The sequence below is a fragment of the Octopus bimaculoides genome, chromosome 14 (genome assembly GCF_046866305.1).
Source record: "Octopus bimaculoides isolate indiv1 chromosome 14, ASM4686630v1, whole genome shotgun sequence".
Taxonomy (NCBI): Eukaryota; Metazoa; Mollusca; class Cephalopoda; order Octopoda; family Octopodidae; genus Octopus; species Octopus bimaculoides.
In genome coordinates, this window is record NC_142941.1 from 19425531 (window position 1) to 19442546 (window position 17016).

The 17016-nt window shown below is 36.9% G+C and overlaps 1 protein-coding gene and 1 pseudogene across 2 annotated transcripts in view; both read right to left on the reverse strand.

Annotated features, from left to right (window-relative positions):
• LOC106879995 (retinol dehydrogenase 11) overlaps positions 1–17016 on the reverse strand; it is a 55746-nt gene that overhangs the window by 25149 nt on the left and 13581 nt on the right. The window contains exon 1 of one of the 2 annotated variants that reach the window (XM_089362478.1): positions 8221–8356. The exons of the other annotated variant lie outside the window; for it this stretch is intronic. The gene's annotated coding sequence lies outside the window, so the exon portion shown is untranslated. Of the gene's footprint in view, positions 1–8220; positions 8357–17016 lie in introns of those variants that run through there. 2 annotated transcript variants of the gene reach the window in all.
• Positions 5527–6315, reverse strand: LOC149132636 (small ribosomal subunit protein uS17 pseudogene; annotated as a pseudogene).

Consider the following 17016-nt stretch of genomic DNA (forward strand, 5'->3'; position numbering starts at 1 on the left):
CCTCTAGGTGCCAATACTATAATAAAAATGAGGGCAGTGAACTGGAGGAACTGTTAGCATAGTGGGCAAAATGCTTAGGGGCATTTCCTCTGTCTTTTCATCCTGAGTTCAAATTCTGCTGAGATCAACTTTGCCTTTCATCCTTTCGAGGTTAATAAAATAAGTACTTGTTGAGCACTGGGGTTGATGTAATTGACTTACTCCCTCCCTTGGAATTGCTGGCCTTGTGCCAACATTTGAAACCAGCATTATTATAAGAATGAAGGTAATTAATTCAATCTCTACTCTCTGCAAGTTTGCCTTTATGCTTAATAGAAACCTTTAAACTAATCTCTGCCACCATTAAACATTAGTATAATAGATTTGCATAGCCCATTAAGTTCTAGAGTGTAACTGGAATAAGTTAGCTTGATAGAGCTATAACAACAATCAGGTGCAAGCTATATTCACAGTAGGAGAAATACTCAGCACTAGCATTTGCCAATTATTCATCGTAATAATAAACAGAACTGCAAGGGATACTGGGAGTTAAAGAGATGAAAACTGAGTAGTCTTTTTGATACTGACTAATTTCAGACTGCCCTAGGCTCTATGATACAATCTTCCAGTTTTAACCCTTTAGCATTTAAACCAGCCATATCCAGCCCAAATATTCTACATGTGTTATTTTCAAACCAGCTAGATTTTGCCTCTCACATCTGCTTTACAATATCATTCTAAAACTATACAATCACATAATCTAAATAAAAGCACATCCATTTTGGTGGCTGGTTTTTCATCGTTGGTATTTATCAAGTTATATATGATATAGGCATCCACAACTGCCATGTCCACAATTCGAATGAATATAGGCCAATACCACTTTTTAGCTCTGATTGTTGTTGCATATTTGCTGATCCACCAATCATGCTTATCGACACCTCCCATATATGTGTTGTAATTTTTGAACACATGAGGTTGAGAAACTGAATCCTTTGCTTTGCATTCCTTCAGCCAACGTTGCACTTTTTGAAGAGGTTCCACTGTATCATAATTAGTTCCAAAACCCATGCTAGCATGGAAAGCGGACGTTAAACGATGATGATGATGATGATGATGAGTGACGCATGTATTATCAAGCCATTTTACAAAAAGAATTTCTTCATTGGCGCAGGAGTGGCTGTGTGGTAAGTAGCTTGCTTACCAACCACATGGTTCCGGGTTCAGTCCCACTGCGTGGCACCTTGGGCAAGTGTCTTCTACTATAGCCTCAGGCTGACCAAAGCCTTGTGAGTAGATTTGGTAAACGGAAACTGAAAGAAGCCCATTGTATATATATATATATATATGTGTGTGTGTGTGTGTGTGTGTGTGTGTGTGTGTGTCTGTGTTTGTCCCCCCACCATATGCCCGGGATTAAGCTAGGATTATTAAGTGATCAAGTGCTTTATTTCAAACCAAAATAAGTAACATCAACATCAGATTTGAACGAAATCCGTTGAAATTGGTTTGGCTGAAAATGGTTTGCTGGCAATTTGATTGGGAAATCCCATAGGAATTAGTTTATCGGTTATTTCCATTCATTGATTGTTTTTTTTTTTAAGTTACATTAGAGATCTGCAAAGGAGGAGGTTGATCTGAAGGTTTGCATTGGGGATCTAGATTGGAGTAACTTAGGAAAACTTACCAACAGCCTTAACCAGAAAATAAGGGGCCTGTCCCTTGTAGGTTAATTTCAGTTATCTCTCTCTCTCTCTTTCTTTCTTTCTCTCTCTCTCCCTCTCTCTCTCTCACACACATACACACACCAGCAACATTACACACACACACACACACACACATGCCAACTTCAAAATAAATCGCGCTTTCTCTATCTCTTTCGCTTTTACGACATTGTTTCCCTTTTTCCTTCGAACACTTTTTACGGAAAAGACCGATGTGATGTAAATAAACACACGTGGGTCAAGTGACAGCTTTGGCACTGGTATCATAAGATCACCTTTTACCCATTTATATTGTGTAATTCACTGACAAATTGTTACATACCTCTTTGTTTCATTGTTGTTAAATAAATGGATTGTCAATAAAGTTTTTACATCGACGTGAAATATAAACAAAACTCTTTCGCTCCCAAAGTAGTATCTGTGTGTGTGTGTGTGTGTGTGTGAGTGAGAGGGGGAGAAAGATGAACGATTTAAAATAAATATATTTTAATTGTTGTGTGAGAAAGTATATATAATCTCATTATAAAATATAGTGTCTTTCAAAAACATCCTATATTTGAAACTATATCTCATGTTTAAGAAAAAAAAAAGCATTTTATGCTGACACTTACTCTGTCTTCCTTACCTACCTTTTCTTTCTCTCTCTCCTACTTTTTCTTTACTATTTTTTGCTAGACGCTGGCAAACAATCTCTATCTCTCCTTCACTCACTCTCTCTCACACACACATACATCAACACACAATTTCCCTCTCTCTCTCACACGCATACTTTCACCATGGTTAGCAAACTTCAAAATTGGTAAAAGTTATGGTTGAAAATCGATTTTTACAGCTATAATGTGGGTGCCTCTGAGAGAAAAAGTTGACGAAAATGCAGATAAGGTCATGATGAATGTCCTCCTAAAATTGGAGTGACATGCTTGCTAATTTGTGGACATGCATAAATTACATTCACGTACACACACACACACATCCTGCCTCTTATATAAACAGATATATATATACACACACACACACACACACACACATACACACAGACAGCTTTGCACAAACACACACACACATGTCTATCTATCTATCTATCTATATATATATATATCTATATATATATATATATATATGTGTGTGTGTGTGTGTGTGTGTGTGTGTGTGTGTGTGTGTATGTATGTATGTATATGTATATATATAAGACTGATTGAAAGAGCTCATCCATGAAGATCCGTACTAATCTAAAAGGGAATTAGCCCAGCAGATGGGATGCTCTTATGATATTATTGTCTATTACCTTCATTCAAGAGATAAAGTCCCAAAACTTAGTGAGTGGATGTTAGACACTCTGAAAAAAAATAACAAGCTCCAGCACTCCTTTATGCCATTGGCTTGCTTGCTTGATACCAGGTTCCTCATGGATGCTAACAGAGATTTCTTTATTACATCATTAGCAACAATGAAAAATGGCGTCTTTATATCATTATGAAGCAGTCAAAAGAATAGCTAAGTTCTGGCAAGCAAGTAACACCTTGAGTCAAGCTAGAGGTGCATCCATGCAAAACAATGATTTATGTTTGACAGGACTGGGAAGGGCTAACCCACTATGAAATGCTTGAAATCAATCACATGGTCTATGCAAAGATTTACATTCAGTAAATGCACTAGCTCAACAAGGCAGACCCTCTGAAACAACCAAAACTGTGACATGGCATGCTTCTTCAATACAACAGCACTTTCCCCCACGTTGTTGATTTGACCAAAAAAAGGTTTTTAATAGTTCAGTTGAGAAATTCTACCACACCCACCATATTCTCTTTATATGGTGCCTTCAGATTGTCTTTTTCTTCTTGGTTGCTCTCCAACAGTCTGTGAGATGTTTTGTTCAGTGTTGACCTGGGGCTGAAGATATGGCTTGATGAATTCTTATTCAAGCCAAGACCTGGTCATTTGAAAAGCTAGTGGAACAAGGGTAAGCAAGCAAGGATATTGAAGGAGAATATATTACTGGAGCTTGGTGCAGTCACTGGCTCTCTAGACCTCAGTCAAACCATCCAACCTATGCCAGCATGGAGAACAGACGCTAAACGATTATGATGATACACACACACATACACACACACACACACACACACACACACACATATATATATATATATATATATATATATATATATATATGTATAGATATTACAACAAAAATTTTATATCTTCGACCAGGCCTGCAATGTTACCCATGGTTTCGCATCCACAAAGCAAAGCCTTATATCAGACTCGATATAAATACAATATTTAAAATATCTACATTGCAGATGTGAGGAAATGCTCAGAACTTGATGAATACATCTTAACAACAAAAAAAAAAAACGTTAATGAAGACGAGTTATCTCCCCTGAATCAGATGGGGTGAAAAACCTTTATAGACCTGAAGTGGCCTAACTAGCAAACAGCATAATCCAATTTTCCAGTAAATAGTGCCTGAAGTGGATACATTTAGAAAACACTTCTTTATGGCTGTTTAATGCACCAGGTTTCTTATAGTCCTTAAGAATTTTGGCTCTCTCCACAATGCAGATCTTGTAATGGCAACTTCCATTAATCTACGGGCCTGGATGATCAATTAATTTCCACCTGATGTCACACAGGGTCACTTGATCTTTGAGGTGCCATACATTGTGGGCCAGGTATGTGACAGACCATCTTTCTGGGACTCTGAAGGATGACTGGTGGTTAAGAAAACGTTTCTTTAATGAAGTACTCACAAAACCAATATATTTACACACTTGGGATGCGGCCCTATCTGCCCCCCCCCCCCCTGGTAACATATGGTGTGGGGCTGGTCATCCCATCAATGTCAAAGACAAATATTTGGTCACCTTCTGAGGTGGCGGAACTGGGAATCATGGATACCTCCTCCAAGTCGTTGTTCCTGGATAGGTTATTATTTCTAGGTGCCGTATTTGTACTGGTGGTAACATACATTGCAGGCCTGGTCACTCTATGGTTTGTTCATTATCCGTGACGGTGGTACCAGGGTCTTCCGTGATGCTCTCTCTGATGCTGGTCCTGAACTAGTTATTATAAAATGAGCAATAGGAGAATAAAGCATTGTGAATGAAGCAAGTCAACATCTTGGTGGAAGATCAGGTAATGGATTTTTCGCAGTTATTTTCTGTAATGTCTTTCATAACTTCAGTGAAGTCATATTTTCTTGTGTAGACTCAGGTGCTGTTTTATAACTGAATATTGTCTTCTGTTTTGCTCATACTACATATGAAGGTGTTTCCTAGAAAATATTGTATAAGTTGCCAACCAAATGGACTTGAGAGTAAGATAGGGATGTAGACAGAAACAAAGGAATTGCTACAGTCAAAGATCAAAGCCACGACTCAGATATGGCTCTCCAGAAGTTTTACACCAGCTTATGGCCCAAGTATTTAAGACAAAAAAAGCCAGGAACTAAGCAATATTGTAAATTTTATTACAATAAATGTAAACAAACTAATGTTTGTTTCAGAAGCGTTGAAATGTGTATTGTGACATACAAATAAGATGATAAATTATTTTCAAACACATAAATGCTGATAGAACAGCAAAGATTGGATAAAATATCCATACAAAGTGGAAAATTTTTTCAGCTTTGTATGGATATCTTATCCAATCCCTGCAGTTCTATCATCATTTATGTGTTTGAAAATAAATTATCATCTTATTTGTATCTCACAGTATTGTAAATATTTCTTCATCTGCTATTAAAAGAATCAGTTAAAAATGTGGTAAATATATATTCATTTTCAAGGATTCACAAATTTATTGCTGTAACTCACAATAGAATTTAACCCTTTAGCAAATTATTCTGCCAAATGTATTGCTTATTTATTCACATTGTTTTCAATTAAACATGCATTATCTTGTAGCTTTCAGATTTCAATATGATTGTTTATTTTTAGAATGACATTATAGGGTAGGTGTGAGAGACCAGATCTGGCCAGTTTGAACATAAAACATGTAGAGTATTTTGGCTGGATATAGCCAGTTTAAATGCTAAAGGGTTAGAGAATGGTTTCTCACCAGAAGAACCTTTTGAGACTTTCAGAACATTGAATCATACTGTCTTTCTCAGTGGCCTACATTTACCCATAGTCAGAACAGCTCCAGTTTACATACCCTTAAAACAAGGACTCATATACACTGTCACATTTTTATGCCTTTTTTCAGATCTATTGTATTTCTTTACAAAGTGGAGATAATCTCTTCTTACAACAATTGTCATTTTCATTTTTAAGAACAGTACCAATAAGGATGCACTCCTGGATACTAACATAACAAGTGAATGGATACATTTTGTCAATGTTAGATCCTTCAATGGCTTCTTTTGGGGTTTTGAAACCAAGTACAGTTCATACATATCTTATAGATTTCTCCTGCTTTTAGTAGTTTTAAGCATTTCTTTTTATGTTGAAGCATACTGTTGGCTGCTTTTGAAATGATCTTTCAGTCTGATTGGCCATTATTGCAGTTTACCATATTTGATAGAGCAAAAGACCCATAAAAGACTGTCAAGCATATTTGATGCACTACAATTTCAGCAACGCTTAATTAGGGAAAATGATTTCAACCCTTTTGTTACTATATTTCTATTGAACTACATTCTCTTTATTTCAATTAATTTTGAATATAATAAAGAATTTACTAAAATATCTCAGTCATTACTAAACTGGTAATTGGAACAAAAATGGAATTTGAATGAGTAAGTTTAATTTAGGTCACTTTATATAGAAAGTTTGTATCAAAGAAGCAGGAATAGTTGGGTGAGATGGAGACAACTTTGCATATAAAATCCAAGATGATTTTTTGAAGACAATTTTTTTTTTTTTTTTTTTTTGTAGAAAAATGCATCTTATATGTCAAGAAATGTGATATTATTTACAAAATTATGGACTGATAAATGTTACAATTTCTAATTGTAGTTGATAGGATCCATTAGTGGCCGAGTTTTTCTTTTCTTTTGTATCAAGTTAGTGATTCTAATAATATCTAATATTGTTAATCAATATGTAATGCATGTTCAGGATAGTAAGCTGGCAGAATCGTTAGCATGCTGGGCAAAATGCTTAGTGGCATATTGTCCATCTTTACGTTCTGAGTTCAAATTCCGCTGAGGGTGATTTCACCTTTCATCCTTTCGGGATCAATAAAATATGTACTAGCTGGACACTGGGGTCAATGTAATCAACATTCACCTCCCCCAAACTCGCTGGCATTGTGACAAAATTTGAAACTAATTTATAATGCTTATTGGAAAACCATGAATAAACACCCATTGCACTTCACTCTGCTAACAAAAGAGAGATATATCTTTAATTTAATGCCTGGATTATTGTTGTAGTTCAGGCCCAGGTCAACGCTAATCAAGAAGCCCTAAGATCAGAAACATTCCAGCCTTGATCATCTTGTTTCTTGCCCTTCCTTTTTTTAGACAGTAGGCTGTGATTTGAGGGATTTGGCTGCTATTTCTAGCAAAACAAGAACCTACAGAGACCCTCTTTGGCTTGCTTGGGTCATTATTATTGCTAGATATGTTTAGTAAACAGTGAGATAATAATAATAATGTCAAATTACTTGTTAGACACACACACACAGACACTCTCTCTCTCTCTCTCTCACACACACACACACACACACACATACACACACACACACACACACACACAAACAGACATAGACACAGACATACATGCATATAACATACACTCTCACAAACACAAATATGGAACATAAACAGCATATTTAATATAACATATATAACATATACAACATATGCATACACACACACACATCATCATCATCATCATCAACATCACTGTTTCAATGTCCACATTTCCATTCTTATATGGGATCTGCCCAGATAACTCAAGGCAGTAGAATATCAAACTTTAAAAGCTAATATCTGTCTCTCTCTTTCTGTCTATCTGTCTCTCTCTTTCTGTCTATCTGTCTCTCTCTTTCTCTCTCTCTGTCTATCTGTCTATCTATCTATCTATATAGATATTGAATTATTTATTTATATATATATATATATATATATATATATGTTGTTGTACTTGGGGATGGTCATATTGCCAGTTTAGCCAATAAAAACACACGCACTGTATATTTGGTGTTAATTTGCTTCAGCTTTATATTACATTAATCTTAATTTTATTTCGGTCAGAGTTCTTTCGTCACACTTCTGTGACCTCATCAGTGGTCCTTTGTTTCCTTCCTTCGTATTCCTATTGTATGTGTCTACGCATGCGTGTCTTTCAATGTGTCTGTGTGTGTGTTTGTTTGTTTTTTTTGTTGTTTTTTTTTGTTTAATTAAACTTTGTTAACGTATGTAGTATTTATATATATATATATATATATATATATATATATACACACACACACACATGGACACACACACATACAGTACAACATATACATATATGTATGCGTACCACATACATGTACGCCCAAACAAAAACATTCAGATGATGTTACTTACATATGTAGCTATATCAACAGGCAAATGAAAACGACAGCGACCTCTTACTTCTATGCTCCGGCACACACAGTTGTCAGCAGCTGAATGACATTCAGTGAGCAAAACATGTGACTGCTGCTACATAGGTAAAACCTGATTGGTTTGTCCTGTGACTATTTATAGCAAAATAAACCTGACTGTGCTGCCCTTTTTTTCGCTGTAGTAGGGACAGGTTTAGGTGGTAGAAGTTGCGTTGGAGATGTTTGTATTAGGAACGGCTGATGGTATGGATAATGATTATCGGTGGTAGTTATTGATATTGTGCATATGGATTACAGGGAGTGGTGAGGTACTGGTGGTGGTGTTGGTAGTGCTGGTGCTGGTGTGTGTGTGTGAGGAGGGTGGGTGGTCATAGGGATGTTTATTTCAAACGTAGAAGTATTGACTATTGATTTTTAACTGGTTTCAGTCATTTGACTGTGGCCATGCTGGGGCACTACCTTGAAGAGTTTTTAGTTGAACAGAGTTATTTCTTTTAAAGCTTGGTACTTATTCTATCGGTCTCTTTTGCTAAACTGTTAAGTTACGGGGGGCATACACATGCCAACACTGGTTGTCAAGCGGTGGGGCAGGAAGACAAACACAGAAACAAACATACACACACACACAAACATACACACACACACAAACATACATACACACACAAACATACACACACACACAAACATACACACACACAAACATACACACACACACAAACATACACACAAATACAAACATACACACACACACACTGAGCTTCTTTCAGTTTTCATCTACCAAATCCACTCACAAGGATTTGTTTGGCCCAAGGCTATAGTAGAAGACACTTGCCCAAGGTGTCATGCAGTGGGACTGAACCTGGAACCATGTACTTGGGAAGCAAGCTTTTTACCACACAGCCATGCCTGATTCATTTCAGTTCATTCATGTTAAAATGTATTAACAGATAAAGCAATGATTCTGCCTAACATTACTCTTGGTTCTACGACACAATCTTACCGTTTTAAAGTTATCAAAATTAAAACTTCCAATAAATTTTAGGTCAAGTATCACTCCAAATTGTGAAGGTGCATTGATCAGTGGTTAGAACAATGGACTCACAATCATGAGGTAGTGAGTTTGACTTCCAGACCGGGCTGTGTGTTGCGTTCTTCTGCAAAACACTTTATTTCAAGTTGCTCCAGTTCACGCAACTGTAAAAATGAGTTGCGATGTCACTGGTGCCAAGCTGTATTGGCCTTTACTTTTCCCTTGGATAAAATCAGTAGCATGGAGAGCGGAGTCTGATATACATGGGCAACTGTTGGTCTTCTATGAACAACCTTATCTGGTATCTGGGCTTGTGCCTTGGAGGGAAACTTTCTGGGTTCAGTCCCATGGTCATTCATGACCGAAGGGGGTCTTTACCCCTTACTTTTATTGCTCCAAATACCAGCTTAATAATGACAGTTATTTAACTGAATTCTTTGTAATTTTCAAAATCAACTGAAACGAAGACAGTGTAGTTCAACAGAAATATGGTGATAAAAGGATTAAACATTTCTGTTTGAGGTTATGTGACAAAAGACCAAATTTGGCTGCAGATATCAAGAACCACTTGTGGCTTTTGTAGCTGAAACAACATAACAAAAACAATAACAGCAAAATAGCTGTGGGGTAAGAAGCTGACTTCACAACCACATGGTTTCAGGTTCAGTCCCAATGCATGGTATCTTGGACAAGTGTCTTCCACTATAGCCATGGGACAACCAAAGTCTTGTGAGTAGATTTGGTAGGTGGAAACTGAAAGAAGCCTATTGTGTGTGTGTATGTGTGTGTGTGCATGCTTCTATGTCTGTGTTTGGGTTTGTGCCCCACCACCACTAAGTAAAAGGTGTTGGTTTGTTTACATCCCTGTAATTTAGTGGTTCTGCAAAAAGATCCTGATAAAATAAGTGCCTCCTATGTATCAAAGGACCCACAAGTCCTTTCACACACACATATCCACACAACAGTAGTTCTACCAACCAAATTCACTCACAAGGCATTGGTTGACCTAAGGCTGTGTAGCAGAAGACACTTGCCCAAGACACCATGCAGTGGGACTGAACCTAAAGCCATGTGATTGAGAACGAAGCCTCCTATCTATATAGCTATGCCTGCAAGGCTTAAAAATAAGTACTGGGGTTGATTTGTTCAAGTAAACCCTTCAAGGTGGTGCTCCAGCATGGTCACAGTCCAATGACTGAAACAAGTAAAAGATAAAAGACAAAGATAATCTTACTATAATGGGCATTACGTCCGTCTGTCCGTCTGTCTGTCTGTTCCCTCTTCATGGTCAAATGGCTGAACCGATGGTCATGATGTTTTTCAGGATAACAAAGGAGGTAATCAGGAAGGTTTTTAGGGGAAAAAATGCGGAAAAGTATGATTATTGAGTTTTGTATTAATAAATCACCTTTGATTTTTTTGGTTAAAATTCCGCCAACAAGGATTAACGTTGGATTTCCCCCTTGTATAGTTTGTGAATTTAGAGGGTTTAGATTTGCGATACTATCCCTTTATTTTGCATCGTAGATGGGCAAATTTGTTATCTTACTATAATGGATGTTATGTCTATCTGTCTGTCTGTCGCATTTTTATTAAAAATTCATCAACCTCAAGTAACTCTGAATTTTCGTCATATAGTTTGTGGCCCCATCATAGGTACGAAGGGGGTCACAAGAACAATTAATAGCAAAAATAAAATGGTAAAAATGTGTGTCAGTATATAGAGTATATAGTATGTTTGATTATTGAAGCGTGTCAGTCTTGAGCAGGATTTGAAATGACTAATTAAAGTGGCTGTAGTTTACACCTCAGTTTTGTCAATCAAAATAACCCATGGCACAAAAACATCCAGACATTATTTGCATAGAACAGTGAGAGGTAAGTCTTAGTAAAGATTCCACTCGAGCATTCATAGCAAACAAAGCACAGGGCCAGACTTTAGATCATGCAGGTGTATTTTTACCCACTTCAATGTTTACACATGGCCAGTTATATGTCACTATGAGTAGAGTAATGGACTCCAGTAATTTGAAAATTAGTGTTGACCAAACAGAAAATATTGTCTTCAAAGAAGTTTTGTAATCATACTGATATTATTGAAAGGAATATGGTTCATAGTTTAAATAAAGAAATGTGTGTACTTTGAATGTATAAGAGTATAAACAAGTGTAAAATAGTGCAAACAACAAAAATAAAAGTATATCTAAATAACATTTTTTTCTTAATACTTTCTATGTAGTGGTTGAAGGAATGTCTGGCTTCCATTAGGAGTGGTCCACATAACCATTCATGATACAGAGGCTGGGAACCTATTTCAATTCAGGCGTGAATCATCATCATATGTCACTTAGTCACAAACACCTGTCATATAGCTACAATAGAATGTTGCATCACCAACAATAAGGTGATTTCTGTAAGACATCACCCAGTAATCTATCAAGTCCATTTTCACATTTCTCAATACATACTGCTATTATGACTTCCCTTCCTCATTTTATGTCTCCATCATAGATGGGTAGATTTGCTAGTAATAATAATTGTTTCTAATTCAGACACAAGGCCACAAATTTGTTGGGAAATGATTAGTCAATTACATCAATCATTAATCCCAGTAAATTGACTGGGTTACCTGATATCCCTTAAAGAAATTTGTCCAGGTATTGTTTGAAGCAGATGGGATCTTTTTCTTCTTTGATCTGTTTTTGGGATAATATTAAATAGAACAGGTCCTGTTGAGGAAAAGAAATTGTATTGCAGTGAATTTATGTGTTGTGAGCCTGAATTGTGCAGGGGCATATGGCACATGGCCCCTGCCTTGGATGAATTCTGAATTTGGTGTTAACCCTTTAGCATTTAAGCTGGACATAACAAACCAAAATATTGTATCAGATTTTATGCTCAAACTTACCAGGTCCAGCCTCTCACACCTACCCAATGATGTTTTGAATATAAACAATTACATCACCAAAATCTCAAAGCTACGACATAGAGTGCATGATTAATTCAAAACAATATGAATAAATAAGCAATACATTTAACAGGGTAATCTGAAAGCTAAAGAGGAATTCATCTGGGGACTGCTGATGGTATATCCTCCACACTGTGTTAATGATGTTGCCCTCATCGACCTCTGAGGGGTGAAAGACAAAGCTGACATCATCAGGGTTTAATTTTAGAACATAAAGAACCAGAACAGCAAATACTACAAGGCATTTTGTCAAGTACTAATGTTCATACCTCTCCTTCATGGACAGCAATAAAAATAATCCTTTCTACTATAAGCAGAAGGCCTAAAACTTTTAGGGGGAAGGAACTAGCTAATTACATCAACACCAGTGCTTGACTGATACTTATTTTATTGACCTTAAATCGACAAAAGGTAAAGCTGACCTTGGCAAAATTTGAACTCAGAATGTGAAGCCAAAAGAAATGCCACTAAGAATTTTGTCCAGTATGCTCATGATTCTGCAAGATTGCCACCTACCCAGTTATAAAAATTATGAAAATGCAAGAAAAACTACTCAAGAAAAGCTGTAAAAGTATTTATGAGAAATAAATGTCTACAAAAATAACAGAAAACAATGGGTGCAGCTGCCCCCACTAAAAATATTTTGGGAGTGCAAAATCAAAATTCGTACCCTGTACTTACCTTTTCCAGGCTTAGGAAATAATGTTTAAAAATTTATTTGTAAAAAGTTGCTTGAAGTTGAGTTTGTACTCAAAGCAAGTACAAAAAAATAAAATAAATAAAAAGTAAACCAAAAAATCCTTAGAAAGATATATTACTGAATTAAAGCATTGTCAACACCAAAATTAAAAGAATATATATATATATATATATATATATATATATATATATAATATACATATATGTAAGTATATGTACACACATACACATATATATATGCATGTATGGGTACAGGATATCACAAACCGTAAACAACATGAAATACGAAAACAAAAAAGTTGAATATATAAACAATGAGAGAAACAAATGGAAAACAGGACAAGTAACATAAAGGACGACCCTTCATCAGTTGTCGGTTGTCCATCTACTCTTCATTTCGAGCACTGAACAAAGAATTAAGGAACATGCTTGATGAAAGATAATAGTAGTAAGCAGTTCCATTGTTGAAGGATCAAAGAATATCCTTAGTAAAGGATAATAAAAGTTACTAGTTCCAAATTTGAAGAGAAAGTTGACGCATGTCACAGAAAACTTTATAAATCTCATAAAAGAATTTGCTGAAGAATGCAGTGCACAAGTAAGTCAATGGCTTAAACAAGTTAATTTCCTATCTGATACCATACAAAATGAAATCCTACAGGCATATGCTCATAACATCCTGCATGAGATCAGAAAAAAGGCTGAAAATTCCATATTTATTGGTAATATATGTGATTATTCTGGCATGGAACAAGAATCAATTATTGTCAGTTATGTTTCTGAAAACCAGAATGTCCACAAATATTCTCATGACTTGTACAACCCTCCTGACTACTCTTTGGAGACACCGACTAAGGTCATTATGAATGTTTTTTGTCACCTAAGTATTTTGCTGGGTTCAAAACTAAGCTGCTTTTCTTTTGATGGTGCCCATACAATGAGCAGAAACATACAAAAGGCTTACAAAAGAGATTAAAAGACATGTTTCCGGGTACATATTTTGTATACTGTGGAAACCACTCTCTAAAACATGTCCTCCACGAAGTTGGATTTACAATTGCTATTGTCATTGATGCACTGAACTCTGTTCACCAATGCATATTCTTTTGAGAGAGTCACCAAAAATCAAAGTACAATGGACAAGCCTTTGTGATGAGAATGTCGTCATGTTGCAAGCCTATGTCTGTTGCAACAAGTGAGAGACTGTTCAGCACACTTTGCCATTTGAAGACCTAACTCTATATCACAATGGCACAGCACCATCTGACACAATGTGCTGTAATGCATGTACATAAAAACTTGTGTAATGAAAACACTTTGGACATCCTCCTTGGAAAACTTTATCTCCAAAATGAGCAAGCATAGAAAAATTCTTGGATTGACTTGAAGCATTACTTTTCCACATTGCAATAATAACAATTATTATTATTATTATACTTGTGTTTGTTGTGATACTAAGATTGAAAAAAATTGACCTTGTTTGTAAAAAATTTTGGACCTGGGCTTGCACCCACTAAGCAAATGTTGTTCCTGGGCCACTGAACAGGGGCTGATATGAGTTGTTGTGCAGCTCAAGGTTAGCCTTGATTGACTGCATCTATAAGCAAAGGCATTTCAACTGTGACTATACATTCATGACCAAATATATTTTGTCTGGGACTACATTATCCTATGTGTCCTCTCTTTCATTTAAAAATGTTAGGATGTGATTTTAGGGATCTTTGGCTGTCTTTTCAAGGAGAGTCTCTTTCTTAGGCTCATTCAGAGTGGTCATGTTTAATTATCAACTAATGATTATTAGCGATAATAATGGTTTTGCTGATGGTGGTGATGATTATAGGGAAGCTGATTACGGATGGGGATAGCTATAAGGACACTCATTACATGGATATTTGTTGTAGCAGTAACTCAGCTCTAACAGGACCATCCTGCCTTTTATTCATAAATATTGTATCAAGGACAACATTTTCCAATGTATACTCTTTTATTGCCATTGCTATGTTTGCTGTTTAGTCCCAGGTCAATCCTGGTGTAATGGATGTCAACTAATTTGAATGAAAATGGTGGAAAACCTTGCTGAAATACTAAGAAATTGTTGTAAATGTAGGGGAAAATCTAGCATAGAAATCACTACTGGTGCTTAATAGTTTTTAGTTACCTTTGAGTTGTGGAGGCGCAATGGCCCAGTGGTTAGGGCAGCAAATTCGTGGTCATAGGATCGCGGTTTCGATTCCCAGACCGGAGTGTTTATTGAGCAAAAACACCTAAAAGCTCCATGAGGCTCCGGCAGGGGATGGTGGCGAACCCTGCTGTACTCTTCCACCACAACTTTCTCTCATTCTTACTTCCTGTTTCTGTTGTGCCTGTAATTCAAAGGGTCAGCCTTGTCACACTGTGTCACGCTGAATATCCCCGAGAACTATGTTAAGGGTACATGTGTCTGTGGAGTGCTCAACCACTTGCATGTTAATTTCACGAGCAGGCTGTTCCGTTGATCGGATCAACTGGAACCCTCGACATCGTAAGCGACGGAGTGCCAGTAACAAAACCTTTGAGTAAGTTTAATTCTATTATATTTATTCATTTATAATAAATACTTTTCCCCAGATTTTTAAACAGTAAAATTAAGGGTGCACATTATACATGAAAACCATGTTGCAAAAGTAATTGTGAAAGTTGTTTGTCAACAAAACAAAATTTTCAGTTATTTTAGCACCAACGTAATGTGTATGTTATATATGAGAGAACGGTTTTTAAGATTTCTTTACCAAGAATTAAAGATGCACATTAAACATAAGTAAATGTATTATTCTAATTTATTCATGTCTGATGAAGAAATGACTGATAGAAGGTACTACTGTAGCAATTAGTGGTCATAGTGATTAGAGGGTTTAGTTAGTACTGGTGGGACCTGTAAATTTTTTATGGAATTAATGGTAAATCTATAGTGTCATTCCTGAAAACTTTATCCAATAAACCTGAAAGTGTAGCCTGTGTTGTGTCCATATGGAAAGATAGTCGCTCATCTATTAAGCATTGAAAAGTGAAAGGAATTGGAATACGATGATTACTTAAAGCACTTTATATATACAAGTATATATACACTTTATATACTTTATGCACAATTTTATAGACTTAATACATAGTACTCATAAAATAAATATTCACTCTTATTTTTCCATTTTCCCCATAAAGAAAAGAAAAATATCTCATACATATGATACAACCTTTAGTTAAATTGCATATATCTGCCACATAAATAAGTGTGAATATTTCATGGAATTACACTTATTCGCATGTGTTAAGTGATAAGTGATATAAAAAACTTAGTTCAATTAAAAAAATACACTTTTCACTATCCAGTCACCATCACCGCCATTTCCTCCTCCACCACCAGCTTGCATTTCCTCCTCCTACCAGCTTGCATTTCCTCCTCCTACCAGGTTGCATTTCCTCCTCCTTCCAGCTTGCATTTCCTCCTCCTGCCAGCTTGCATTTCCTCCTCCTACCAGCTTGCATTTCCTCCTCCTACCAGGTTGCATTTCCTCCTCCTTCCAGCTTGCATTTCCTCCTCCACCACCAGCTTGCATTTCCTCCTCCTGCCAGCTTGCATTTCCTCCTCCTACCAGCTTGCATTTCCTCCTCCTGCCAGCTTGCATTTCCTCCTCCTGCCAGCTTGCATTTCCTCCTCCTACCAGCTTGCATTTCCTCCTCCTGCCAGCTTGCATTTCCTCCTCCACCACCAGCTTGCATTTCCTCCTCCTGCCAGCTTGCATTTCCTCCTCCTGCCAGCTTGCATTTCCTCCTCCTGCCAGCTTGCATTTCCTCCTCCACCACCAGCTTGCATTTCCTCCTCCTGCCAGCTTGCATTTCCTCCTCCTACCAGCTTGCATTTCATCCTCCTGCCAGCTTGCATTTCCTCCTCCACCACCAGCTTGCATTTCCTCCTCCTTCCAGCTTGCATTTCCTCCTCCTGCCAGCTTGCATTTCCTCCTCCTGCCAGCTTGCATTTCCTCCTCCACCACCAGCTTGCATTTCCTCCTCCTGCCAGCTTGCATTTCCTCCTCCTACCAGCTTGC